Source organism: Anomaloglossus baeobatrachus, chromosome 2, assembly GCF_048569485.1.
Source record: "Anomaloglossus baeobatrachus isolate aAnoBae1 chromosome 2, aAnoBae1.hap1, whole genome shotgun sequence".
NCBI lineage: Eukaryota > Metazoa > Chordata > Amphibia > Anura > Aromobatidae > Anomaloglossus > Anomaloglossus baeobatrachus.
In genome coordinates this window covers 8,575,440-8,602,971 of record NC_134354.1, presented here as the reverse complement: position 1 = coordinate 8,602,971, position 27,532 = coordinate 8,575,440, and the positions used below count along the sequence as shown (strand labels likewise).

The 27,532-nt window shown below is 50.9% G+C and overlaps 1 protein-coding gene across 1 annotated transcript in view; it reads right to left on the bottom strand.

Annotated features, from left to right (window-relative positions):
- The window catches only part of NR1I2 (nuclear receptor subfamily 1 group I member 2), a 54,505-nt gene extending 31,122 nt beyond the window's left edge, over positions 1-23,383 (bottom strand). The window contains exon 1 of the mRNA XM_075332777.1: positions 23,324-23,383. The gene's annotated coding sequence lies outside the window, so the exon portion shown is untranslated. The remainder of the gene's footprint in view (positions 1-23,323) is intronic.
- Between the last annotated feature and the right edge of the window lie 4,149 nt (positions 23,384-27,532).

The following is a 27,532-nucleotide window of genomic DNA, read 5'->3' as shown; positions in this document are numbered from 1 at the left end:
CCCCCAGAGCAGTGTGAGAGACTAGTGATATCCTGTGGAAGAGACTGGAAGAAGAGTGGCCAAAATCCCCCCAGAGCAGTGTGAGGGACTAGTGATGTCCTGTGGAAGAGACTGGAAGAAGAGTGGGCCAAAATCCCCCCAGAGCAGTGTGAGAGACTAGTGATGTGCTGTGGAAGAGACTGGAAGAAGAGTGGACCAAAATCCCCCCAGAGCAGTGTGAGGGACTAGTGATGTCCTGTGGAAAAGACTGGAAGAAGAGTGGGCCAAAATCCCCCCAGAGCAGTGTGAGAGACTAGTGCTGTCCTGTGGAAGAGACTGGAAGAAGAGTGGACCAAAATCCCCCCAGAGCAGTGTGAGAGACTAGTGATGTCCTGTGGAAGAGACTGGAAGAAGAGTGGGCCAAAATCCCCCCAGAGCAGTGTGTGAGACTAGTGATGTCCTGTGGAGGAGACTGGAAGAAGAGTGGACCAAAATCCCCCCAGAGCAGTGTGAGAGACTAGTGATGTCCTGTGGAAGAGACTGGAAGAAGAGTGGGCCAAAATCCCCCCAGAGCAGTGTGAGAGACTAGTGATGTCCTGTGGAGGAGACTGGAAGAAGAGTGGACCAAAATCCCCCCAGAGCAGTGTGAGAGGCTAGTGATGTCCTGTGGAAGAGACTGGAAGAAGAGTGGGCCAAAATCCCCCCAGAGCAGTGTGTGAGACTAGTGATGTCCTGTGGAGGAGACTGGAAGAAGAGTGGACCAAAATCCCCCCAGAGCAGTGTGAGAGACTAGTGATGTCCTGTGGAAGAGACTGGAAGAAGAGTGGGCCAAAATCCCCCCAGAGCAGTGTGAGAGACTAGTGATGTCCTGTGGAAGAGACTGGAAGAAGAGTGGGCCAAAATCCCCCCAGAGCAGTGTGAGAGACTAGTGATGTCCTGTGGAAGAGACTGGAAGAAGAATGGGCCAAAATCCCCCCAGAGCAGTGTGAGAGACTAGTGATGTGCTGTGGAGGAGACTGGAAGAAGAGTGGACCAAAATCCCCCCAGAGCAGTGTGAGAGACTAGTGATGTCCTGTGGAAGAGACTGGAAGAAGAGTGGGCCAAAATCCCCCCAGAGCAGTGTGAGAGACTAGTGATGTGCTGTGGAAGAGACTGGAAGAAGAGTGGACCAAAATCCCCCCAGAGCAGTGTGAGAGACTAGTGATGTCCTGTGGAAGAGACTGGAAGAAGAGTGGGCCAAAATCCCCCCAGAGCAGTGTGTGAGACTAGTGATGTCCTGTGGAGGAGACTGGAAGAAGAGTGGACCAAAATCCCCCCAGAGCAGTGTGAGAGACTAGTGATGTCCTGTGGAAGAGACTGGAAGAAGAGTGGGCCAAAATCCCCCCAGAGCAGTGTGAGAGACTAGTGATGTCCTGTGGAGGAGACTGGAAGAAGAGTGGACCAAAATCCCCCCAGAGCAGTGTGAGAGGCTAGTGATGTCCTGTGGAAGAGACTGGAAGAAGAGTGGGCCAAAATCCCCCCAGAGCAGTGTGTGAGACTAGTGATGTCCTGTGGAGGAGACTGGAAGAAGAGTGGACCAAAATCCCCCCAGAGCAGTGTGAGAGACTAGTGATGTCCTGTGGAAGAGACTGGAAGAAGAGTGGGCCAAAATCCCCCCAGAGCAGTGTGAGAGACTAGTGATGTCCTGTGGAAGAGACTGGAAGAAGAGTGGGCCAAAATCCCCCCAGAGCAGTGTGAGAGACTAGTGATGTCCTGTGGAAGAGACTGGAAGAAGAGTGGGCCAAAATCCCCCCAGAGCAGTGTGAGAGACTAGTGATGTCCTGTGGAGGAGACTGGAAGAAGAGTGGACCAAAATCCCCCCAGAGCAGTGTGAGAGACTAGTGATGTCCTGTGGAAGAGACTGGAAGAAGAGTGGGCCAAAATCCCCCCAGAGCAGTGTGAGAGACTAGTGATGTGCTGTGGAAGAGACTGGAAGAAGAGTGGACCAAAATCCCCCCAGAGCAGTGTGAGAGACTAGTGATGTCCTGTGGAAGAGACTGGAAGAAGAGTGGGCCAAAATCCCCCCAGAGCAGTGTGTGAGACTAGTGATGTCCTGTGGAGGAGACTGGAAGAAGAGTGGACCAAAATCCCCCCAGAGCAGTGTGAGAGACTAGTGATGTCCTGTGGAAGAGACTGGAAGAAGAGTGGGCCAAAATCCCCCCAGAGCAGTGTGAGAGACTAGTGATGTCCTGTGGAGGAGACTGGAAGAAGAGTGGACCAAAATCCCCCCAGAGCAGTGTGAGAGACTAGTGATGTCCTGTGGAAGAGACTGGAAGAAGAGTGGGCCAAAATCCCCCCAGAGCAGTGTGAGAGACCAGTGATGTCCTGTGGAAGAGACTGGAAGAAGAGTGAACCAAAATCCCCCCAGAGCAGTGTGAGAGACTAGTGATGTCCTGTGGCTGCACATGTGCTGGAGTCATTCACATCGACCCCCGGGGCACGTCCTACTGATTGTGACTGTTGTTATCTGCAGAACATTTACTGATCATCTGTCTCTGTGCTAGTCATATACAGTACATATGTCTATACAGGAATATACAGTTATTGCTGCTCTCTAATTATCAGCATAATAAAGGGTTTATGGTGATAAACTTTGGATTTTTTGTAAAACCCTCTTCTAGTGGCATGGTGCACCCCTTACCCTGCTCTAGTGGCATGGTGCGCTCCTTACCCTGCTCTAGTGGCACGGTGCGCCCCTTACCCTGCTCTAGTGGCACGGTGCGCCCCTTACCCTGCTCTAGTGGCATGGTCCGCCCCTTACCCTGCTCTAGTGGCATGGTGCGCCCCTTACCCTGCTCTAGTGGCACGGTGCGCCCCTTACCCTGCTCTAGTGGCACGGTGCGCCCCTTACCCTGCTCTAGTGGCACGGTGCGCCCCTTACCCTGCTCTAGTGGCATGGTGCGCCCCTTACCCTGCTCTAGTGGCATGGTCCCGCCCCTTACCCTGCTCTAGTGGCACGGTGCGCCCCTTACCCTGCTCTAGTGGCATGGTGCGCCCCTTACCCTGCTCTAGTGGCACCGGTGCGCCCCTTACCCTGCTCTAGTGGCACGGTGCGCCCCTTACCCTGCTCTAGTGGCACGGTGCGCCCCTTACCCTGCTCTAGTGGCATGGTGCGCCCCTTACCCTGCTCTAGTGGCATGGTCCGCCCCTTACCCTGCTCTAGTGGCATGGTGCGCCCCTTACCCTGCTCTAGTGGCATGGTGCGCCCCTTACATATAGACCTTCACAAGATCATCAATGTATATGAAAAAAGCAAGTGATCAGACGTTGTTCTCGGATTTTCATCTCCAGTGAATATACAGTGTATATATATATACACACTCTTCAGCAGTCGCCTGAGGCAGTAAATCACTTGCAGGTATTACCAGTAATGTAATGATTAATACAAAGCTGCGACATCATAGGACGTAGAACAGATGTTACCCCGGCCCCAGAATCACCGCAAGGATTAACCGCAGATCCCAGAAACACGAGACGCAGCTAATAACCTGGAGTGGCTTTAATTAAAAGACCTGCATTATAGTAATTATATTATTCTATATAGGGGCAGTATTATAGCAGTTATATTCTTGTATATAGGGGCAGTATTATAGTAATTATATTATTCTATATAGGGGCAGTATTATAGTAGTTATATTCTTGTATATAGGGGCAGTATTATAGCAGTTATATTCTTGTACATAGGGGCAGTATTATAGTAGTTATATTCCTGTACACAGAGGGCAGTATTATAGTAGTTATATTCTTGTACATAGGGGCAGTATTATAGTAGTTATATTCTTGTACATAGGAGGCAGTATTATAGTAGTTATATTCTTGTACATAGGGGGCAGTATTATAGTAGTTATATTCTTGTACATAGGGGGCAGTATTATAGTAGTTATATTCTTGTACATAGGAGGCAGTATTATAGTAGTTATATTCTTGTATATAGGGGCAGTATTATAGTAGTTATATTCTTGTATATAGGGGCAGTATTATAGTAGATATATTCTTGTACATAGGGAGCAGTATTATAGTAGTTATATTCTTGTACATAGGGGGCAGTATTATAGTAGTTATATTCTTGTACATAGGGGGCAGTATTATAGTAGTTATATTCTTGTACATAGGAGGCAGTATTATAGTAGTTATATTCTTGAATATAGGGGGCAGTATTATAGTAGTTATATTCTTGTACATAGGGGCAGTATTATAGTAGTTATATTCTTGTATATAGGGACAGTATTATCGTAGTTATATTCTTGTACATAGGGGGCAGTATTATAGTAGTTATATTCTTGTATATAGGGGCAGTATTATAGTAGATATATTCTTATACATAGGGACAGTATTATAGTAGTTATATTCTTGTATATAGGAGCAGTATTATAGTAGTTATATTCTTGTACATAGGGGGCAGTATTATAGTAGTTATATTCTTGTATATAGGAGCAGTATTATAGTAGTTATATTCTTGTACATAGGAGGCAGTATTATAGTAGTTATATTCTTGTACATAGGGGGCAGTATTATAGTAGTTATATTCTTGTACATAGGGGGCAGTATTATAGTAGTTATATTCTTGTACATAGGAGGCAGTATTATAGTAGTTATATTCTTGTACATAGGGGGCAGTATTATAGTAGTTATATTCTTGAATATAGGGGCAGTATTATAGTAGATATATTCTTATACATAGGGACAGTATTATAGTAGTTATATTCTTGTATATAGGAGCAGTATTATAGTAGTTATATTCTTGTACATAGGAGCAGTATTATAGTAGTTATATTCTTGTATATAGGGAGCAGTATTATAGTAGTTATATTCTTGTACATAGAGGACAGTATTATAGTAGATATATTCTTGTACATAGGAGCAGTATTATAGTAGTTATATTCTTGTACATAGGGGGCAGTATTATAGTAGTTATATTCTTGTATATAGGAGCAGTATTATAGTAGTTATATTCTTGTATATAGGAGCCGTGTTATAGTAGTTATATTCTTGTATATAGGGGCAGTATTATAGTAGTTATATTCTTGTATATAGGAGCCGTGTTATAGTAGTTATATTCTTGTACATAGGGGTGGTATTATAGTAGTAATATTCTTGTACATAGGGGGCAGTATTATAGTAGTTATATTCTTGTACATAGGGGGCAGTATTATAGTAGTTATATTCTTGTATATAGGGGGCAGTATTATAGTAGTTATATTCTTGTATATAGGGGGCAGTATTATAGTAGTTATATTCTTGTACATAGGAGGCAGTATTATAGTAGTTATATTCTTGTACATAGAGGCAGTATTATAGTAGTTATATTCTTCTACATAGGGGGCAGTATTATAGTAGTTATATTCTTGTACATAGGAGCAGTATTATAGTAGTTATATTCTTGTACATAGGGGGCAGTATTATAGTAGTTATATTCTTGTATATAGGGGCAGTATTATAGTAGTTATATTCTTGTATATAGGGGCAGTATTATAGTAGTTATATTCTTGTACATAGGGGGCAGTATTATAGTAGTTATATTCTTTTACATGGGGCAGTATTATAGTAGTTATATTCTTGTATATAGGAGCAGTACTATAGTAGTTATACTCTTGTACATGGGGCAGTATTATAGTAGTTATATTCTTGTATATAGGAGCAGTATTATAGTAGTTATATTCTTTTACATGGGGCAGTATTATAGTAGTTATATTCTTTTACATGGGGCAGTATTATAGTAGTTATATTCTTTTACATGGGGCAGTATTATGGTAGTTATATTCTTGTATATAGGAGCAGTATTATAGTAGTAATATTCTTTTACATGGGGCAGTATTATAGTAGTTATATTCTTGTATATAGGAGCAGTATTATAGTAGTTATATTCTTGTACATAGGGGCAGTATTATAGTAGTTATATTCTTGTATATAGGGGCAGTATTATAGTAGTTATATTCTTGTACATAGGGGCAGTATTATAGTAGTTATATAATTGTACATAGGGGGCAGTATTATAGTAGTTATATTCTTGTACATAGGGGGCAGTATTATAGTAGTTATATTCTTGTACATGGGGCAGTATTATAGTAGTTATATTCTTGTATATAGGAGCAGTATTATAGTAGTTCTATTCTTTTACATGGGGCAGTATTATAGTAGTTATATTCTTTTACATGGGGCAGTATTATAGTAGTTATATTCTTTTACATGGGGCAGTATTATAGTAGTTATATTCTTGTACATAGGGGCAGTATTATAGTAGTTATATTCTTTTACATGGGGCAGTATTGAAGTTGTCTCATTGTACTTTACCTTTGGGTGGGGGAGACTGTGGATGGATATTATGGGGTTGCACATCTGCAGAAAGGCTATGTGCTTTCTCTTGCATTGTATGGAGAATCCCACCTCTAGGTGGTTGTCTCCGGTCCTGACACTGTGCCCCTCATTATTGTTGTACACTGATATATAGTGCTTGCTTTATGCGCAGTGTGCAGAGCTGTCCCCTCGCTCCGCCGGCTGCACAGCGCAGGGGAGTGACAGACGCAGCGCTCTCCGGCTGATCGCAGTTTTCCCTGGATTTCTGCCAGTTTTGCCGTTCACCACATCCCCTCTTATTATGACAGAATACGGGAAACGTGTCACCGCACGACGTGGCACCTGTACATTTTACTGGTATTTCTTCTATTCTGTATTTATTCTGGATATTTTCCCTGATTGTTTTCAGTCACTGACAGGCAGCAGAGATCTGTCCATTCATTGTTATAGACTGTAGTGCTGCACAGGCCTGAAGGGTTTCACGGGGGAGGATTTGTCACATCCGCAGGATCAGGTCGCTGTGCTTGTAGCTTGTTAGGCTGTGTCCATGGGACTCTGCACCCGTGGAGTTTGCTGAGGAAAACCTGCGGATTTATCTTGATTTTCCAGATAAATCCGCAGGTTTTATGAAGTGCAGACACTCCCCATGTTATCCTATGGGACATGGGGAGTGTCTGTGTCCATGCTGCGGTATGTGCGGCTGTGGAATATGCTGCGGTATGTGCGGCTGTGGAATATGCTGCGGTATGTGCGGCTGTGGAATATGCTGCGGTATGTGCGGCTGTGGAATATGCTGCGGTATGTGCGGCTGTGGAATATGCTGCGGTATGTGCAGCTGTGGAATATGCTGCGGTATGTGCGGCTGTGGAATATGCTGCGGTATGTGCGGCTGTGGAAGATGCTGCGGTATGTGCAGCTGTGGAAGATGCTGCGGTATGTGCGGCTGTGGAATATGCTGCGGTATGTGCAGCTGTGGAAGATGCTGCGGTATGTGCAGCTGTGGAAGATGCTGCGGTATGTGCGGCTGTGGAAGATGCTGCGGTATGTGCGGCTGTGGAAGATGCTGCGGTATGTGCAGCTGTGGAAGATGCTGCGGTATGTGCGGCTGTGGAAGATGCTGCGGTATGTGCGGCTGTGGAAGATGCTGCGGTATGTGCGGCTGTGGAAGATGCTGCGGTATGTGCGGCTGTGGAAGATGCTGCGGTATGTGCGGCTGTGGAAGATGCTGCGGTATGTGCGGCTGTGGAAGATGCTGCGGTATGTGCGGCTGTGGAAGATGCTGCGGTATGTGCGGCTGTGGAAGATGCTGCGGTATGTGCGGCTGTGGAATATGCTGCGGTATGTGCGGCTGTGGAAGATGCTGCGGTATGTGCGGCTGTGGAAGATGCTGCGGTATGTGCGGCTGTGGAAGATGCTGCGGTATGTGCAGCTGTGGAAGATGCTGCGGTATGTGCGGCTGTGGAAGATGCTGCGGTATGTGCGGCTGTGGAATATGCTGCGGTATGTGCGGCTGTGGAATATGCTGCGGTATGTGCGGCTGTGGAAGATGCTGCGGTATGTGCGGCTGTGGAATATGCTGCGGTATGTGCGGCTGTGGAATATGCTGCGGTATGTGCGGCTGTGGAAGATGCTGCGGTATGTGCGGCTGTGGAAGATGCTGCGGTATGTGCGGCTGTGGAAGATGCTGCGGTATGTGCGGCTGTGGAAGATGCTGCGGTATGTGCGGCTGTGGAAGATGCTGCGGTATGTGCGGCTGTGGAAGATGCTGCGGTATGTGCGGCTGTGGAATATGCTGCGGTACGTGCGGCTGTGGAAGATGCTGCGGTACGTGCGGCTGTGGAAGATGCTGCGGTATGTGCGGCTGTGGAAGATGCTGCGGTATGTGCGGCTGTGGAATATGCTGCGGTATGTGCGGCTGTGGAATATGCTGCGGTATGTGCGGCTGTGGAATATGCTGCGGTATGTGCGGCTGTGGAATATGCTGCGGTATGTGCGGCTGTGGAATATGCTGCGGTATGTGCGGCTGTGGAATATGCTGCGGTATGTGCGGCTGTGGAAGATGCTGCGGTATGTGCGGCTGTGGAAGATGCTGCGGTATGTGCGGCTGTGGAAGATGCTGCGGTATGTGCGGCTGTGGAATATGCTGCGGTATGTGCGGCTGTGGAATATGCTGTGGATTTCCCACAGCCGCACATAACTGCATGTCCATTATTCCTGTGGAAATATCTGTGGAATTCCCGCTCCTTCACTATGGAGATAGAGGCCGGGACTTCCGCAGGTATTTCCGCACTTGTCCCGCAGGTTTACCGCAACAACTCCGCACATATAGCGCAGCAATGGATAACTGCGGATCCCGGGGAGCAGCTGCGGGAAACCTGCGGACGTACCTGTGGATATAGCCGCGGGTACATTGTCCCATGGGCACGTAGCCTTACAATGTATCAGGGCATCTTGTAGACGCTACTCCGGGATCTCCAGACACAACAGCCCAAGTCTGTACACCGCCGCGCACTCCCTGACCAGGACCGCGACAGAAGAAAGCGATCACGTGACACATCCAATGAGCCCCAACCTCATCTCCTGATATCCCGTCTGTGCCTCTGTGGCGCCCCTGAGGCTCTGGTCGCCACAGGGTACTGCACCTCAGTTACGGTGTGATATCCATCTCCGGTAAGAGGGGGTTAACCATCGGTGTCACCACATTTCATCTCACGTACAGTCAGGTGCTTGGTGCTTCCCGCTGGGGAGCTGTCTTGGGGCAGACGGGGGGTGGCCATTCAGAGACATGGCTCTTTCCAGTCGCTAGGGCAACCGCCAAGGGGCAGGCACCATTGGGGGTAGAAGGAGGCGCAACACTCTCACAGAGCAGACGAAACGGGACCACAGCTCTGACAGGACACTTCTGGAGCTCTTCGGTCTACACAGGGCCCGGGGCTTGGAGCGGAATCAGCCGGGGTTCCTAACTTCCACGGGGGACACCCTCAGGAAAAGACGCTCTCTGTCTCTTCATACACCGGTGGTGGCCCCTCACTGGCTTGGGATGACCGGAGCCCACAACGGCAGAGACCACTGGGGAGCGACACCATCCCGGCTGCCATAACACCTGCCCCGGCGAGGAATTCTGCAGCTGCGGCTACTACTGGCCGCACACCACAGGGGGCGTCACTACAAACCTTCCCCATCACCCCGCTTTCCCTTCCTTTTACTGTACGCCTCGGGGCAACGGAACCGGGCAAGGCCACCGCGTGACACTGCCTGACCCGACTTCCCGTCAGCGCCCCCAATATCTGCCCTCCCGTCAGCGCCCCCAATATCCGCCCTCCCGTCAGCGCCCCCAATATCCGCCCTCCCGTCAGCGCCCCCAATATCCGCCCTCCCGTCAGCGCCCCCAATATCCGCCCTCTCGTCAGCGCCCCCAATATCCGCCCTCTCGTCAGCGCCCCCAATATCCGCCCTCTCGTCAGCGCCCCCAATATCCACCCTCTCGTCAGCGCCCCCAATATCCACTACTCAATCATGTGCCCAGGTCTCCATCCTGTCTATATAACAACTACAGTTTGGTCCAGAAATCTTTGCCCAGTGACCGAATCTCGGTGATTTCAGCTCTGCAGGTCACTATTTATTTGAAATGAAACAACTGATCTACAATTGAAGTGGAGACTTTCAAGTTTAATTAAAGGGGTTCAATAAAAAATCTCCTGTGAAACATTTAGGAATTGCCGCCATTATTCTACAAATCCTTCTTTCAGGAGCTCAAAAGTAATTGGACAAGAACTTTCCCAAAAATAAAATGTTCATGTTTAACCCTTTATAGAGAATCCTTTGTAGCAATGACTGAACGCTTCCAGCTGTGGATGTCTCCATCGCTGGTCTCCTCCGGTGTGAGGCTTTTGGCCATGGACGTCTCCTTGTGGTGACTCCTCTGTATTTGCTCCTTGTGGTGACTCCTCTGTATTTCCTCCTTGTGGTGACTCCTCTGTATTTCCTCCTTGTGGTGACTCCTCTGTATTTCCTCCTTGTGGGGACTCCTCTGTATTTCCTCCTTGTGGGGACTCCTCTGTATTTCCTCCTTGTGGGGACTCCTCTGTATTTCCTCCTTGTGGGGACTCCTCTGTATTTGCACCTTGTGGTGACTCCTCTGTATTTGCACCTTGTGGTGACTCCTCTGTATTTGCACCTTGTGGTGACTCCTCTGTATTTGCACCTTGTGGTGACTCCTCTGTATTTCCTCCTTGTGGTGACTCCTCTGTATTTGCTCCTTGTGGTGACTCCTCTGTATTTGCACCTTGTGGTGACTCCTCTGTATTTCCTCCTTGTGGTGACTCCTCTGTATTTCCTCCTTGTGGGGACTCCTCTGTATTTCCTCCTTGTGGGGACTCCTCTGTATTTGCTCCTTGTGGTGACTCCTCTGTATTTCCTCCTTGTGGTGACTCCTCTGTATTTCCTCCTTGTGGTGACTCCTCTGTATTTGCCCCTTGTGGTGACTCCTCTGTATTTCCTCCTTGTGGTGACTCCTCTGTATTTGCTCCTTGTGGTGACTCCTCTGTATTTGCTCCTTGTGGTGACTCCTCTGTATTTGCTTCATGTGGTGACCCCTCTGTATTTCCTCCTTGTGGTGACTCCTCTGTATTTGCCCCTTGTGGTGACTCCTCTGTATTTGCCCCTTGTGGTGACTCCTCTGTATTTGCTCCTTGTGGTGACCCCTCTGTATTTGCTCCTTGTGGTGACTCCTCTGTATTTGCTCCTTGTGGTGACCCCTCTGTATTTGCTCCTTGTGGTGTCTCCTCTGTATTTGCACCTTGTGGCGACTCCTCTGTATTTGCCCCTTGTGGTGACTCCTCTGTATTTGCCCCTTGTGGTGACTCCTCTGTATTTGCTCCTTGTGGTGACTCCTCTGTATTTGTACCTTGCGGTGACTCCTCTGTATTTGCTCCTTGTGGGGTCACATTAACAGCTCCAAATACAAATGCCGCATCTGGAATCAGCTCCAGACCTTTTTCCTGATTAATTGATGATTAATAATAATGAGGGAATCGCGCATGATCCATTTAAGAGATGATTTATACCTTTATATACATTTAATTTATACCTCGACTGTGATTGGTTACTTTTTGTGTTTGTAGTATTTTTAATGATTTTTAAATTTTCAATAAAAATTGATTTTATACTATTGCACCTTATGCTTTATTTATGAAAATCCATCGAGATTTCTCATCTGTGTTTTGATTGGTCTGTGAAGCTCGGTGAGTTGGGGTAATACTCCCCGTTTATTTATTATTGGACATTTTGATTTGAGCCATTTAAGAGAGTCTGAGATAATTGTCCAATTACTCAGCCCGACGCGGCCCGGCTCTCCCCCCTCCCGACGCGGCCCGGCCCGGCTCTCCCCCCTCCCGACGCGGCCCGGCCCGGCTCTCCCCCCTCCCGACGCGGCCCGGCCCGGCTCTCCCCCCTCCCGACGCGGCCCGGCTCTCCCCCCTCCCGACGCGGCCCGGCTCTCCCCCCTCCCGACGCGGCCCGGCTCGGCTCTCCCCCTCGCGACGCGGCCCGGCTCTCCCCCCTCCCGATGCGGCCCGACTCTCCCCTTCCCGACCCGGCCCGACTCTCCACCTCCCGACACGGCCCGGCTCTCCCCCCTCCCGACGCGGCCCGGCTCGGCTCTCCCCCTCGCGACGCGGCCCGGCTCTCCCCCTCGCGACGCGGCCCGGCTCTCCCCCTCGCGACGCGGCCCGGCTCTCCCCCTCGCGACGCGGCCCGGCTCTCCCCCTCGCGACGCGGCCCGGCTCTCCCCCTCGCGACGCGGCCCGGCTCTCCCCCTCGCGACGCGGCCCGGCTTTCCCCCTCGCGACGCGGCCCGGCTCTCCCCCTCGCGACGCGGCCCGGCTCTCCACCTCCCGACGCGGCCCGGCTCTCCACCTCCCGACGCGGCCCGGCTCTCCACCTCCCGACGCGGCCCGACTCTCCACCTCCCGACGCAGCCTGGTTCTCCCCCTCCATGTGTATCTCAGCTCTCCCCCATATCGCTGCAGTCTGTACTGGTGGGTGACTGTGCGCACATGGGGGCGTCTTGTCACATGAGATTGGCCTCCCAGACCGCGACATCCCAAACGTAAGAAGAAAACCTGTAAAACCTGAAAATGAGGCCGACACAGGGGAAACGAGCGGCAGAAAAAAGTGCGCTGACGTCACCCGGGCCGGGATCACCCATCTGCCCGACACACAGGACTCCACAGCCGGGGGCTCTCCGTCCAAAACAGCCACATTCACCGGCGCAGCCCAGAAGACGAAACGGAGGAGACGGTGCAGCCCAGAAGACGAAACGGAGGAGACGGCGCAGCCCAGAAGACGAAACGGAGGAGACGGTGAACCTGGAGGAAGGATAAAATCTAGAAGATCCCCCCCAATCCCAAAGTAACGCTCAGGAATTGTCCCTACTCTCACGGCCGGCATCCTGCAAAGTGTTAAAAAAACATAAAAAAACATAAAAAAAAAAAAAAAAAAAGAAGTACAAGGCCCCCCCCCTTTTTGCCCCATTGAAAATAAAACAAATAATAAAATCCACACATTTTTGGTATCGCCGAGTTCAGAATCGCCCGCGCTATCAAATTATAAAGTCAATTACTGTGTGCGCTAAACGACGGAGAGAAAAAATTAAAATGCCAAAATTACGATAAAATACAATAACGGGCAATCAACACATCGCATCGAGGCAAAAATGTAATTAGAAACATCGGCTCAAGACGCAAAAAATCAGCCGCTACTGAGAGCCAGATCCCGAAAAATCAGCCGTCACTGAGAGCCAGATCCCGAAAAATCAGCCGTCACTGAGCGCCAGATCCCGAAAAATCAGCCGTCACTGAGCGCCAGATCCCGAGAAATCAGCCGTCCCTGAGCGCCAGATCCCGAAAAATCAGCCGTCACTGAGCGCCAGATCCCGAAAAATCAGCCGTCACTGAGTGCCAGATCCCGAGAAATGAGAACACGACGGGCCTCGGGAAAAGGCAACAAAAGCGCAATTATTTTTAATTTTTAACAAACTTCTGGATTTTCTCCGTTGTGCGTCTTTTGGGAGGAAAGAATTTAAATAAAGTATTTTACAGATTCCTCCATCTTCATTGTGTCTCCAGACTCCTCAGCCCAGGGGAGCAGACGACGAGCAAGGGGGGGGGGCAACACAGGGGAGCAGACGACGAGCAAGGGGGGGGGGGCAACACAGGGGAGCAGACGACGAGCAAGGGGGGGGCAACACAGGGGAGCAGACGACGAGCAAGGGGGGGGGGCAACACAGGGGAGCAGACAACGAGCAAGGGGGGGGGGCAACACAGGGGAGCAGACAACGAGCAAGGGGGGGGGGGGACAACACAGGGGAGCAGACAACGAGCAAGGGGGGGGACAACACAGGGGAGCAGACGACGAGCAAAGGGGGGGGACAACACAGGGGAGCAGACGACGAGCAAGGGGGGGGGGACAACACAGGGGAGCAGACGACGAGCAGGGGGGGGGGGGACAACACAGGGGAGCAGACAACGAGCAGGGGGGGGACAACACAGTGGAGCAGACAACGAGCAAGGGGGGGACAACACAGGGGAGCAGACGACGAGCAAGGGGGGGGGGACAACACAGGGGAGCAGACGACGAGCAAGGGGGGGGACAACACAAGGGAGCAGACAACGAGCAAGGGGGGGCAACACAGGGGAGCAGACGACAAGCAAGGGGGGGACAACACAGGCGAGCAGACAACGAGCAAGGGGGGGCAACACAGGGGAGCAGACGACAAGCAAGGGGGGGACAACACAGGGGAGCAGACGACGAGCAATGGGGGGGGACAACACAGGGGAGCAGACAACGAGCAAGGGGGGGGACAACACAGGGGAGCAGACAACGAGAAAGGGGGGGACAACACAGGGGAGCAGACGAGCAAGGGGGGGAACAACACAGGGGAGCAGACAACGAGCTAGGGGGGACAACACAGGGGAGCAGACGAGCAAGGGGGGGACAACACAGGGGAGCAGACAACGAGCAAGGGGGGGGACAACACAGGGGAGCAGACAACAAGCAAGGGGGGGACAACACAGGGGAGCAGACAACGAGCAAGGGGGGGGGGACAACACAGGGGAGCAGACAACAAGCAAGGGGGGGGACAACACAGGGGAGCAGACAACGAGCAAGGGGGGGACAACACAGGGGAGCAGACAACGAGCAAGGGGGGGGACAACACAGGGGAGCAGACAACGAGCAAGGGGGGGGGACAATGAGCAAGGGGGGGGGGACAACACAGGGGAGCAGACAACGAGCAAGGGGGGGGGGACAACACAGGGGAGCAGACGACGAGCAAGGGGGGGGACAACACAGGGGAGCAGACGACGTGCAAAGGGGGGGAAGACACCGGGGAGCAGACGACGAGCAAAGGGGGGGGAAGACACCGGGGAGCATACGACGTGCAAAAGGGGGAAGACACCGGGGAGCAGACGACGAGCAAAAGGGGGACGACACCGGGGAGCAGACGACGAGCAAAAGGGGGACGACACCGGGGAGCAGACGACGAGCAAGGGGGGCACAACACCGGGGAGCAGACGACATGCAAAGGGAGCACAACACCGGGGAGCAGACGACGTGCAAAGGAGGGAAGACACTGGGGAGCAGACCACATGCAAGGGGGGGGGGGGGGAGACACTGGCAAGCACACCGCTATACCCCCACCTATATACACAGACACCACCGTATACACACCGCTATACCCTCACCTATATACATAGACACACCACCCCACACACACCGCTATACCCTCACCCACACACACACACACATACACACACACACACACTGTACACACCGCACATCTTCCTGACAGCTGCAGACAATAGCGGGAATACTAGAAACACTTCAGATACTAAGTGCCGGTGACCATTATCCGCAGAGTCCTGAGCACCTGCAGCTGCTGCGCCTCCTCCCCCCACACCACGACCAGCAGCGATAAGACACGAGAAACTCATAATAGTGACATCACAGAAGGCCATGAAGAGCGCCGCGCGTTACACAAGTCTGGAATGGAGGCCCAAAAAAAGGTGAAGAAGCCGCAACTCCAATATCATCATAAGAAGCGTCAGCTCCAGATTACACAGAGAGGAAAGGGGAAGATCAGAAGCGGGGGATCGGGAGCGATGAGAAGAAAGAGAATAGACGGCTCTGATGGGGGAAATGGGAAGAAACAAGGGAAGAACGGAGCGAGAAATGGATGGAACAGTGAAGTGGAGAAAGCCTGAGGATACGGGGAGTTTACAGCCAAAGACGCTGGATACGTGACCAGGATGGACGGTCTCACTGCGGGGCTATGTGTGAGGGTCCTACAAGACCAGTTACTTCATACACTCTAGTACTATGGGGATGAAGAGGACAACATAGTGTCCAGCAGAACAATGATCCGAAGAATACGCCGAAATTGGGGAAAAAAAAGGGACAATGAAGAAGAGGAGCCGGATTGTCTCCACAGTCCCCAGACCTTAACCCAATCCTACACTTGTGGGGAGGGGGGGGGGGGAGAGAAGCTGTATACAGCGGAAACCAGAAGTTTACATACACTAAAAACTGCAGGTTTTTCCCTCTGCTCTCTATACAGACACATCTGCAGGTTTTTCCCTCCGCTCTCTATACAGACACATCTGCAGGTTTTTCCCTCCGCTCTCTATACAGACACATCTGCAGGTTTTTCCCTCCGCTCTCTATACAGACACATCTGCAGGTTTTTCCCTCCGCTCTCTATACAGACACATCTTCAGGTTTTCGCTCCACTCTCTATACAGACATCTGCAGGTTCTTCCCTCCGCTCTCTATACAGACACATCTGCAGGTTTTTCCCTCCGCTCTCTATACAGACACATCTGCAGGTTTTTCCCTCTGCTCTCAATACAGACACATCTGCAGGTTTTTCCCTCCGCTCCATATACAAACACATCTGCAGGTTTTTCCCTCCGCTCTCTATACAGACACATCTTCAGGTTTTCGCTCCACTCTCTATACAGACATCTGCAGGTTCTTCCCTCCGCTCTCTATACAGACACATCTGCAGGTTTTTCCCTCCGCTCTCTATACAGACACATCTGCAGGTTTTTCTCCCATTTTAGGTCAATTAGGAACCAAAATTATTTATATTCCCCAAATGCCGGAATAATGAGAGAGAGAATATTTTCAAGCATTTTTATTACTTTCTGCAAAAGTTTCCATACACTGAGTACTGTGCCTTTAAACATCATGGGACCGCCCATATGATGAGGTCATGTCTTTAGAAGCTTCTGATAGGTTTATTGGCCACATCTGAGTTAATTACAGACACACCTGTGGATGTAGTGTAATGCACCTGAAACTCACGGCTTCTTTGTGCAGCATCATGGGAAAGTCAAAAGAAATCAGCCAAGATCTCAGGAGGAGAATTGTGGACTTGCACAAGTCTGGTTCATCCTTGGGTGCAATTTCCAGATTCCTGAAGGTGCCTCGTTCATCTGTACAAACAATTATACACAAGTACAGACAAGATGTGAATGTCCAGTCATCATACCGCTCAGGAAGGAGACGGGTTCTGTGCACCAGAGAGAAGCGTGCTTTGGTCAGACATGTGCAGATCAACCCAAGAACAAAAGCAAAAGACCTTGTGAAGATGCTGGCGGAAGCTGGTAAGATTGTGTCATTATCCACAGTGAAGCGAGTCCTGTATCAACATGGGGTGAAAGGCCACTCTGCAGGAAGAAGCCATTACTCCAAAAGACACAAAAAAAAACCCAGATTAATGTTTGTAAATGCAACAGCAACAAAGAGCTTAATATGTGGAGACGTCCTGGAGTCTGAGGAAACTAAAATTGAACTGCAAGAGGGACGGGTGACTTCACAAAATAGATGCATCATAAGGAGAGAAGATTATGTGGCCATACTGAAGAACATCTCAAGACATCAGCCAGTAACTTACAGCTTGGGCGGAAATGGGTCTTCCAGATGGACAATGACCCGAAGCTACTGCCAAACTGGGTACACAGTGGCTTAAGGATAACAAGGTCAATGTTTTGGAGTGGCCATCATAAAGTCCTGATCTCAATCCTATGGAAAATGTATGAGCAAAGCTGAAAAGACCGGAGCAAGCGGTGACCTCCAAACATGGCTCAGCTCCACCAGATCTGTCCGGAGGAATCGGCCCAAATTCCACCAACTATTGTGAGAAGCTTCTGGAAGGATCCAAGATGTTTCCCCCACGTCACACAGTGTAAGGGCAATGCCACCAAATACTAATGACCTGGAGGGAACGTCACTGTGCAGAAAGGAAGAAAAATGCCCGAAAACATTCTCTCTCTCATTATTCTGGGATTTGGAGAATAGAAAGAATTTTGGTTTTTAATTGACCGAAAACGGGAGAGGTTTATTCTGCTGTCCCCCCTCTGGTCGTCAGTGCACAGTGCAGCGAGGGCCCGGATGTGAATGCACTAATCGAAAACGGCCACAGAATGGGCATCAAAAGGTTAAATGAGTCACTGATATCTCAGTGCCGTGGCTGGGGCATCACTGTGTAATGGTGGGGAGCGATCAGTGGCCCAAAGTCATTTAACCCTTGTTTCTTACCCCTCTATAGGTCACCTGTAAGGCCACATCTGAAATATGGGATCCAAGTTTGGGCTCCACATTTTTATAATATTCAAAAGTTCAAAGGTGGCAACTGGATTATTACGACGAGGGGGAACGGAGGCCGCCCGTACGAGGGGGAACGGAGGCCGCCCGTACGAGGGGGAACGGAGGCCGCCCGTACGAGGGGGAACGGAGGCCGCCCGTACGAGGGGGAACGGAGGCCGCCCGTACGAGGGGGAACGGAGGCCGCCCGTACGAGGGGGAACGGAGGCCGCCCGTACGAGGGGGAACGGAGGCTGCCCGTACGAGGAGGAACGGAGGCTGCCCGTACGTTGAGGAACGGAGGCCGCCCGTATGATGAGCAATGGAAATAACCGTGTCAGAGGATATCTTATTATATGTATAAATACATGTGTGGTCAATATAAAGCTTCAAGAGGAACCTCAAGACCCACCTCTTCCAACAAGCCTACAACCTACAATAGCCCTCAGCCCAGTAGACCACTGCGCAACCAGCTCTGTCCTCACCTATTGTACCATCACCCATTCCCTGTAGACTGTGAGCCCTCGCAGGCAGGGTCCTCTCTCCTCCTATACCAGTCTGTCTTGTACTGTTAATGATTGTTGTACGTATACCCTCTTTCACTTGTAAAGCGCCATGGAATAAATGGCGCTATAATAATAAATAATAATAATAATAATAATAATATAAAGGACGGCGCAGGACTTATTCCTTCCAAAGACAATACTAAGGACCAGGGGGCACTCACTGCGGGGGAAGACAATACTAAGGACCAGGGGGCACTCACTGCGGGGGAAGACAATACTAAGGACCAGGGGCACTCACTGCGGGAGAAGACAATACTAAGGACCAGGGGCAGTCACTGCGGGGGAAGACAATACTAAGGACCAGGGGCAGTCACTGCGGGAGAAGACAATACTAAGGACCAGGGGCAGTCACTGCGGGGGAAGACAATACTAAGGGCCAGGGGGCACTCACTGCGGGGGAAGACAATACTAAGGGCCAGGGGGCACTCACTGCGGGGGGAAGACAATACTAAGGACCAGGGGGCACTCACTGCGGGGGGAAGACAATACTAAGGACCAGGGGCACTCACTGCGGGGGAAGACAATACTAAGGACCAGGGGGCACTCACTGCGGGGGAAGACAATACTAAGGACCAGGGGGCACTCACTGCGGGGGGAAGACAATACTAAGGACCAGGGGGCACTCACTGCGGGGGGAAGACAATACTAAGGACCAGGGGGCACTCACTGCGGGGGGAAGACAATACTAAGGACCAGGGGGCACTCACTGCGGGGGAAGACAATACTAAGGACCAGGGGGCACTCACTGCGGGGGGAAGACAATACTAAGGACCAGGGGCACTCACTGCGGGGGGAAGACAATACTAAGGACCAGGGGGCACTCACTGCGGGGGGAAGACAATACTAAGGACCAGGGGGCACTCACTGCGGGGGGAAGACAATACTAAGGACCAGGGGGCACTCACTGCGGGGGAAGACAATACTAAGGACCAGGGGGCACTTACTGCGGGGGGAAGACAATACTAAGGACCAGGGGGCACTCACTGCGGGGGGAAGACAGTACTAAGGACCAGGGGGCACTCACTGCGGGGGGAAGACAGTACTAATGACCAGGGGGCACTCACTGCGGGGGGAAGACAGTACTAATGACCAGGGGCAGTCACTGCGGGGGGAAGACAATACTAAGGACCAGGGGCATACACTGCGGGGGAAGACAATACTAAGGACCAGGGGCACTCACTGCGGGGGGAAGACAATACTAAGGACCAGGGGCACTCACTGCGGGGGAAGACAATACTAAGGACCAGGGGGCACTTACTGCGGGGGAAGACAATACTAATGACCAGGGGGCACTCACTGCGGGGGGAAGACAATACTAATGACCAGGGGGCACTCACTGCGGGGGGAAGACAATACTAAGGACCAGGGGGCACTCACTGCGGGGGGGAAGACAATACTAATGACCAGGGGGCACTCACTGCGGGGGGGAAGACAATACTAATGACCAGGGGGCACTCACTGCGGGGGGAAGACAATACTAAGGACCAGGGGCATACACTGCGGGGGAAGACAATACTAAGGACCAGGGGGCAGTCACTGCGGGGGGGAAGACAATACTAAGGACCAGGGGCAGTCACTGCGGGGGAAGACAATACTAAGGACCAGGGGCACTCACTGCGGGGGGAAGACAATACTAAGGACCAGGGGGCACTCACTGCGGGGGGGAAGACAATACTAAGGACCAGGGGGCACTCACTGCGGGGGAAGACAATACTAAGGACCAGGGGGCACTCACTGCGGGGGAGAAGACAATACTAAGGACCAGGGGGCACTCACTGCGGGGGGAAGACAGTACTAAGGACCAGGGGGCACTCACTGCGGGGGGAAGACAGTACTAAGGACCAGGGGGCACTCACTGCGGGGGGAAGACAGTACTAAGGACCAGGGGGCACTCACTGCGGGGGGAAGACAGTACTAAGGACCAGGGGGCACTCACTGCGGGGGGAAGACAGTACTAAGGACCAGGGGGCACTCACTGCGGGGGGAAGACAGTACTAAGGACCAGGGGGCACTCACTGCGGGGGGAAGACAGTACTAAGGACCAGGGGGCACTCACTGCGGGGGGAAGACAGTACTAAGGACCAGGGGGCAGTCACTGCGGGGGAAGACAATACTAAGGACCAGGGGGCACTCACTGCGGGGGAAGACAATACTAAGGACCAGGGGGCACTCACTGCGGGGGGGAAGACAATACTAAGGACCAGGGGCATACACTGCGGGGGAAGAAAAAAGAGATTCCGGCAGCTAAATAGGAAAGGGTTCTTTACAGTTGGAGCAGTCAGACTGTGGAATGCGACCACAAGAGGTAGTAATGGCAGATACTAGAACAGCTTTATATACGGACGGAGGATTCCTCACACAACATTGTGGGTTATAGATGATAAGTGATGAAATGTGGAATTGGTGGAGGAAGAGGAACGAGACGGACGGGGGCTTCATTCCCCCATATAACTATGGAATTATGGGTAATATTTATCCACATTCAATTTTATTGTGATTTTTATTTTTGTTAATAAACCTGAAAAAACAGAATAATAATAATAATTATTCATGAATAAGAAACTGAACTCATGAAAGGACGGAACCAAGAAATATCTGAGAATGGATCGTGCACAGGTGAGAAGAAGACTCCTGACAGACCCCACCTCAGGAGACACTGTGGCCCCCCCACCTCAGGAGACACTGTGGCCCCCCCACCTCAGGAGACACTGTGGCCCCCCCCCACCTCAGGAGACACTGTGGCCCCCCCCCCCACCTCAGGAGACACTGTGCCCCCCCCCCCACCTCAGGAGACACTGTGCCCCCCCCCCACCTCAGGTGACACTGTGGCCCCCCCACCTCAGGTGACACTGTGGCCCCCCCACCTGAGGAGACACTGTGGCCCCCTCCACCTCAGGAGACACTGTGGCCCCCTCCACCTCAGGAGACACTGTGGCCCCCTCCACCTCAGGAGACACTGTGGCCCCCTCCACCTCAGGAGACACTGTGGCCCCCTCCACCTCAGGAGACACTGTGGCCCCCTCCACCTCAGGTGACACTGTGGCCCCTCCACCTCAGGTGACACTGTGGCCCCTCCACCTCAGGTGACACTGTGGCTCCTCCACCTCAGGTGACACTGTGGCTCCTCCACCTCAGGTGACACTGTGGCTCCTCCACCTCAGGTGACACTGTGGCTCCTCCACCTCAGGTGACACTGTGGCTCCTCCACCTCAGGTGACACTGTGGCCCCCTCCACCTCAGGTGACACTGTGGCCCCTCCACCTCAGGTGACACTGTGGCCCCCTCCACCTCAGGTGACACTGTGGCCCCTCCACCTCAGGAGACACTGTGGCCCCTCCACCTCAGGTGACACTGTGGCCCCTCCACCTCAGGTGACACTGTGGCCCCTCCACCTCAGGTGACACTGTGGCCCCTCCACCTCAGGAGACACTGTGGCCCCTCCACCTCAGGTGACACTGTGGCCCCTCCACCTCAGGTGACACTGTGGCTCCTCCACCTCAGGTGACACTGTGGCCCCCTCCACCTCAGGTGACACTGTGGCCCCCTCCACCTCAGGAGACACTGTGGCCCCCTCCACCTCAGGAGACACTGTGGCCCCTCCACCTCAGGTGACACTGTGGCCCCTCCACCTCAGGAGACACTGTGGCCCCCCCACCTCAGGAGACACTGTGCCCCCCCCCACCTCAGGAGACACTGTGGCCCCCCCCACCTCAGGAGACACTGTGGCCCCCTCCACCTCAGGAGACACTGTGGCCCCCTCCACCTCAGGAGACACTGTGGCCCCCTCCACCTCAGGAGACACTGTGGCCCCTCCACCTCAGGTGACACTGTGGCCCCTCCACCTCAGGAGACACTGTGGCCCCCCCACCTCAGGAGACACTGTGGCCCCCCCACCTCAGGAGACACTGTGGCCCCCCCACCTCAGGAGACACTGTGGCCCCCCCACCTCAGGAGACACTGTGGCCCCCTCCACCTCAGGAGACACTGTGGCCCCCCCACCTCAGGAGACACTGTGGCCCCCCCACCTCAGGAGACACTGTGGCCCCTCCACCTCAGGTGACACTGTGGCCCCCTCCACCTCAGGTGACACTGTGGCCCCCCCCACCTCAGGAGACACTGTGGCCCCTCCACCTCAGGAGACACTGTGGCCCCCCCACCTCAGGAGACACTGTGGCCCCCTCCACCTCAGGTGACACTGTGGCCCCTCCACCTCAGGAGACACTGTGGCCCCCCCCACCTCAGGTGACACTGTGGCCCCCTCCACCTCAGGAGACACTGTGGCCCCCTCCACCTCAGGTGACACTGTGGCCCCCTCCACCTCAGGTGACACTGTGGCCCCCTCCACCTCAGGTGACACTGTGGCCCCCTCCACCTCAGGTGACACTGTGCCCCCTCCACCTCAGGAGACACTGTGGCCCCCCCACCTCAGGAGACACTGTGGCCCCCTCCACCTCAGGAGACACTGTGGCCCTCCACCTCAGGAGACACTGTGGCCCCCCCACCTCAGGAGACACTGTGGCCCCCCCCACCTCAGGAGACACTGTGGCCCCCCCCACCTCAGGAGACACTGTGGCCCCCCCCACCTCAGGAGACACTGTGGCCCCCCCCACCTCAGGAGACACTGTGGCCCCGGGTTGCAGGAAGCTGAGGTGAGTGCATTGCTCCCGGTCAGGTGACGCAGGGTGTGTGACCCCGGCGCGGTGAGCACAGGTGAGTGCGGCCCCGTCCTCCGCCGCTCCTGTCCGTCCTCCGCCGCTCCTGTCCGTCCCCCGCTGCTCTCCGCTCCCCTCCGCACTCACCTTTGCCCCCGGTCGCTGCTGTCGCCGCCGCTTCTCCGTCTTCCTTCGCCGGCTGGAATCCCCGCACTGACAGCGGACACCGCTCCGAACCAGCGGCAGCCAACCACAAGTGAGCGGGGCGGGGTCAGGGCGGACAACAGCCAATCAATGGACAGTGGGCGGAGCTACTCAAATATGTGACGTCAGCGCACTCAGGTAGTTTCCTGGAACTCCACGAAGTCCAGGCTGCGGATATCAGTGACGTCATCACTGGAGCGGAATATCCTAGAAAAGGCAGATCTACTGCACTGCATATATCACTGCACTGTAATAATGTATCACTGCACTGTAATAATGTATCACTGCACTGTAATAATGTATCACTGCACAATAATCATATATCACTGCACTGTAATAATGTATCACTGCACAATAATCATATATCACTGCACTGTAATAATGTATCACTGCACAATAATCATATATCACTGCACTGTAATAATGTATCACTGCACTGTAATAATGTATCACTGCACTGTAATAATGTATCACTGCACAATAATCATATATCACTGCACTGTAATAATGAATCACTGCACAATAATCATATATCACTGCAGTGTAATATTAATATACAGTTAGGTCCAGAAATCTTTGGCCAGTGACACAATTTTGGCGAGTTGGGCTCTGCATGCCACCACATTGGATTTGAAATGAAACCTCTACAACAGAATTCAAGTGCAGATTGTAACGTTTAATTTGAAGGTTTGAACAAAAATATCTGATAGAAATTGTAGGAATTGTCACATTTCTTTACAAACACTCCACATTTTAGGAGGTCAAAAGTAATTGGACAAATAAACCAAACCCAAACAAAATATTTTTATTTTCAATATTTTGTTGCGAATCCTTTGGAGGCAATCACTGCCTTAAGTCTGGAACCCATGGACATCACCAAACGCTGGGTTTCCTCCTTCTTAATGCTTTGCCAGGCCTTTACAGCCGCAGCCTTCAGGTCTTGCTTGTTTGTGGGTCTTTCCGTCTTAAGTCTGGATTTGAGCAAGTGAAATGCATGCTCAATTGGGGTAAGATCTGGTGATTGACTTGGCCATTGCAGAATGTTCCACTTTTTTGCACTCATGAACTCCTGGGTAGCTTTGGCTGTATGCTTGGGGTCATTGTCCATCTGTACTATGAAGCGCCGTCCGATCAACTTTGCGGCATTTGGCTGAATCTGGGCTGAAAGTATATCCCGGTACACTTCAGAATTCATCCGGCTACTCTTGTCTGCTGTTATGTCATCAATAAACACAAGTGACCCAGTGCCATTGAAAGCCATGCATGCCCATGCCATCACGTTGCCTCCACCATGTTTTACAGAGGGTGTGGTGTGCCTTGGATCATGTGCCGTTCCCTTTCTTCTGCACACTTTTTTCTTCCCATCATTCTGGTACAGGTTGATCTTGGTCTCATCTGTCCATAGAATACTTTTCCAGAACTGAGCCGGCTTCATGAGGTGTTTTTCAGCAAATTTAACTCTGGCCTGTCTATTTTTGGAATTGATGAATGGTTTGCATCTAGATGTGAACCCTTTGTATTTACTTTCATGGAGTCTTCTCCTTACTGGTGACTTAGAGACAGATACACCTACTTCACTGAGAGTGTTCTGGACTTCAGTTGATGTTGTGAACGGGTTCTTCTTCACCAAAGAAAGTATGCGGCGATCATCCACCACTGTTGTCATCCGTGGACGCCCAGGCCTTTTTGAGTTCCCAAGCTCACCAGTCAATTCCTTTTTTCTCAGAATGTACCCGACTGTTGATTTTGCTACTCCAAGCATGTCTGCTATCTCTCTGATGGATTTTTTCTTTTTTTTCAGCCTCAGGATGTTCTGCTTCACCTCAATTGAGAGTTCCTTAGACCGCATGTTGTCTGGTCACAGCAACAGCTTCCAAATGCAAAACCACACACCTGTAATCAACCCCAGACCTTTTAACTACTTCATTGATTACAGGTTAACGAGGGAGACGCCTTCAGAGTTAATTGCAGCCCTTAGAGTCCCTTGTCCAATTACTTTTGGTCCCTTGAAAAAGAGGAGGCTATGCATTACAGAGCTATGATTCCTAAACCCTTTCTCCGATTTGGATGTGAAAACTCTCATATTGCAGCTGGGAGTGTGCACTTTCAGCCCATATTATATATATATAATTGTATTTCTGAACATGTTTTTGTAAACAGCTAAAATAACAAAACTTGTGTCACTGTCCAAATATTTCTGGACCTAACTGTATCACTGCACTGTAATAATAATATATTACTGCACTATAATATTAATATATCACTGCCCAGTAATAATATATCACTTCACTTTAATAATGTATCACTGCACTGTAATAATATATAACTGCACTGTAACAATAATATATCACTGCACTGTAATAATAATATCACTGCACTGTAATAATATATCACTGCACCATAATACTATATAACTGCACTGTATTATTAATATATCACTGCACAATATTTTTACTATATCACTGCACTGTAATAATATATCACTGCACTGTAATACTATATCACTGCACTGTAATATTAATATATCACTGCATTATAATAATCTATCACTGCACTGTAATATTAATATATCACTGCACTGTAATAATATATCACTGCACTGTAATAATCACTGCACTGTAATATATCACTGTACTGTAATAATATATCACTGCTCTATAATAATCACTGCACTGCAATATTATATCACTGCACTGTAATAATATATTACTGCACTATAATGTTAATATATCAGTGCGCTGTAATAATATATCACTTCATTGTAATAATAATATATCACTGCACTGTATTAATATATCACTGCACTGTAACAATAATGTATCACTGCACTGTAATATTGTATCACTGCACTGTAATAATATATCACTTCACTGTAATAATGATACATCACTGCACTATAATATTAATATATCACTGCACTGTAATAATGTATCATTGCACTGTAATATTAATATATCACTGCACTATAATGTATCACTGCACAATGATAATACAGTCATATGAATAAGTTTGTGCACCCCTGTCACAAACCACCGGGGGGGTCACTCAGAAATCCCCCGCGCTGGCTACCAGTACGTCACAATCGGGGGGTAACAAGTGGGGGTCACCCCTCCTTTATACCTCCCGACCGACAGACAGAGCACGTGACGCGCTCTCTAGCGCCCCTCTTATAGTCAGGCCAATTATGGAATTGCCCGACCATAAGCAAGGAGGCCGCTATACTACTTATGCCGATTATTGAAGGGTCCCCGGTGAGAGTAGGGTATATATTCCCCCCGACCTCCGCGGGCAGAATATATAAAATCTCCCCGAATCTCACTGGCCTCCCCACAATAATCCTTGGCACAACTCGCTGCCACCAACCGCTTCACGGTAACTATTAGCCGAACACACAGACGTGGGATTCAAGATCGAGATAACAGAACAGCCCAAGATTAATTATATAATTTAATCAGCCTAAAGCACACTAGAAACTACAATATATACAATAGGGAATCTACAGAATATACATATGTCAGAGTACAGTTACAATCAAAGCATGGGTTACAAACAGGCATACACAGTTCCAGCAGTTACCTTGTTGCGTCTGGCCACAGGGGGGCGCTGTAGACCAGGTTTCCAGGAACTCCCTCACAGGTCTTTCCCAACCAGGCCCCCGAGCAGAAGAACACTGGAAAATGGCCGAAGTAGGGTTATCAACCTGGGCAGATCCAGGTCCCCTCCTACCTTAGTGACCTCACAGGGAAGCACTGCCACTCCCCCTGCATGGATCAGAATTATCCAGCAAAGGGGATATTGGCCATAACTTTGCCTGGGAGCGTCGTAGGCAGACGCCAATGCTCTCATTGTGACAGTTATGAATTTAGCTACAGAACGAGGGGACTCATGACCTGTCTGCCAGTTCCCCATTGGCTGATATCACGCCTGGGGCATTTCCCAATGTCCTGCTCCCATAAAAAGGGTGTGCCGGCATCGTCTGCATGCGGAGACACCATTTTTATGGTTGCCATATTTATCGGAAATATGGCTTGCGAGATATGAACCATTTTTTACTGGAGTCGTTCTGTCTGGCTACTTCCAGAGCCTTGCTAATTAGATAGCAGCTCCTACTACAGGGTGACGGCAGGGAGTCATCCTGTGTCCATTGTTCCC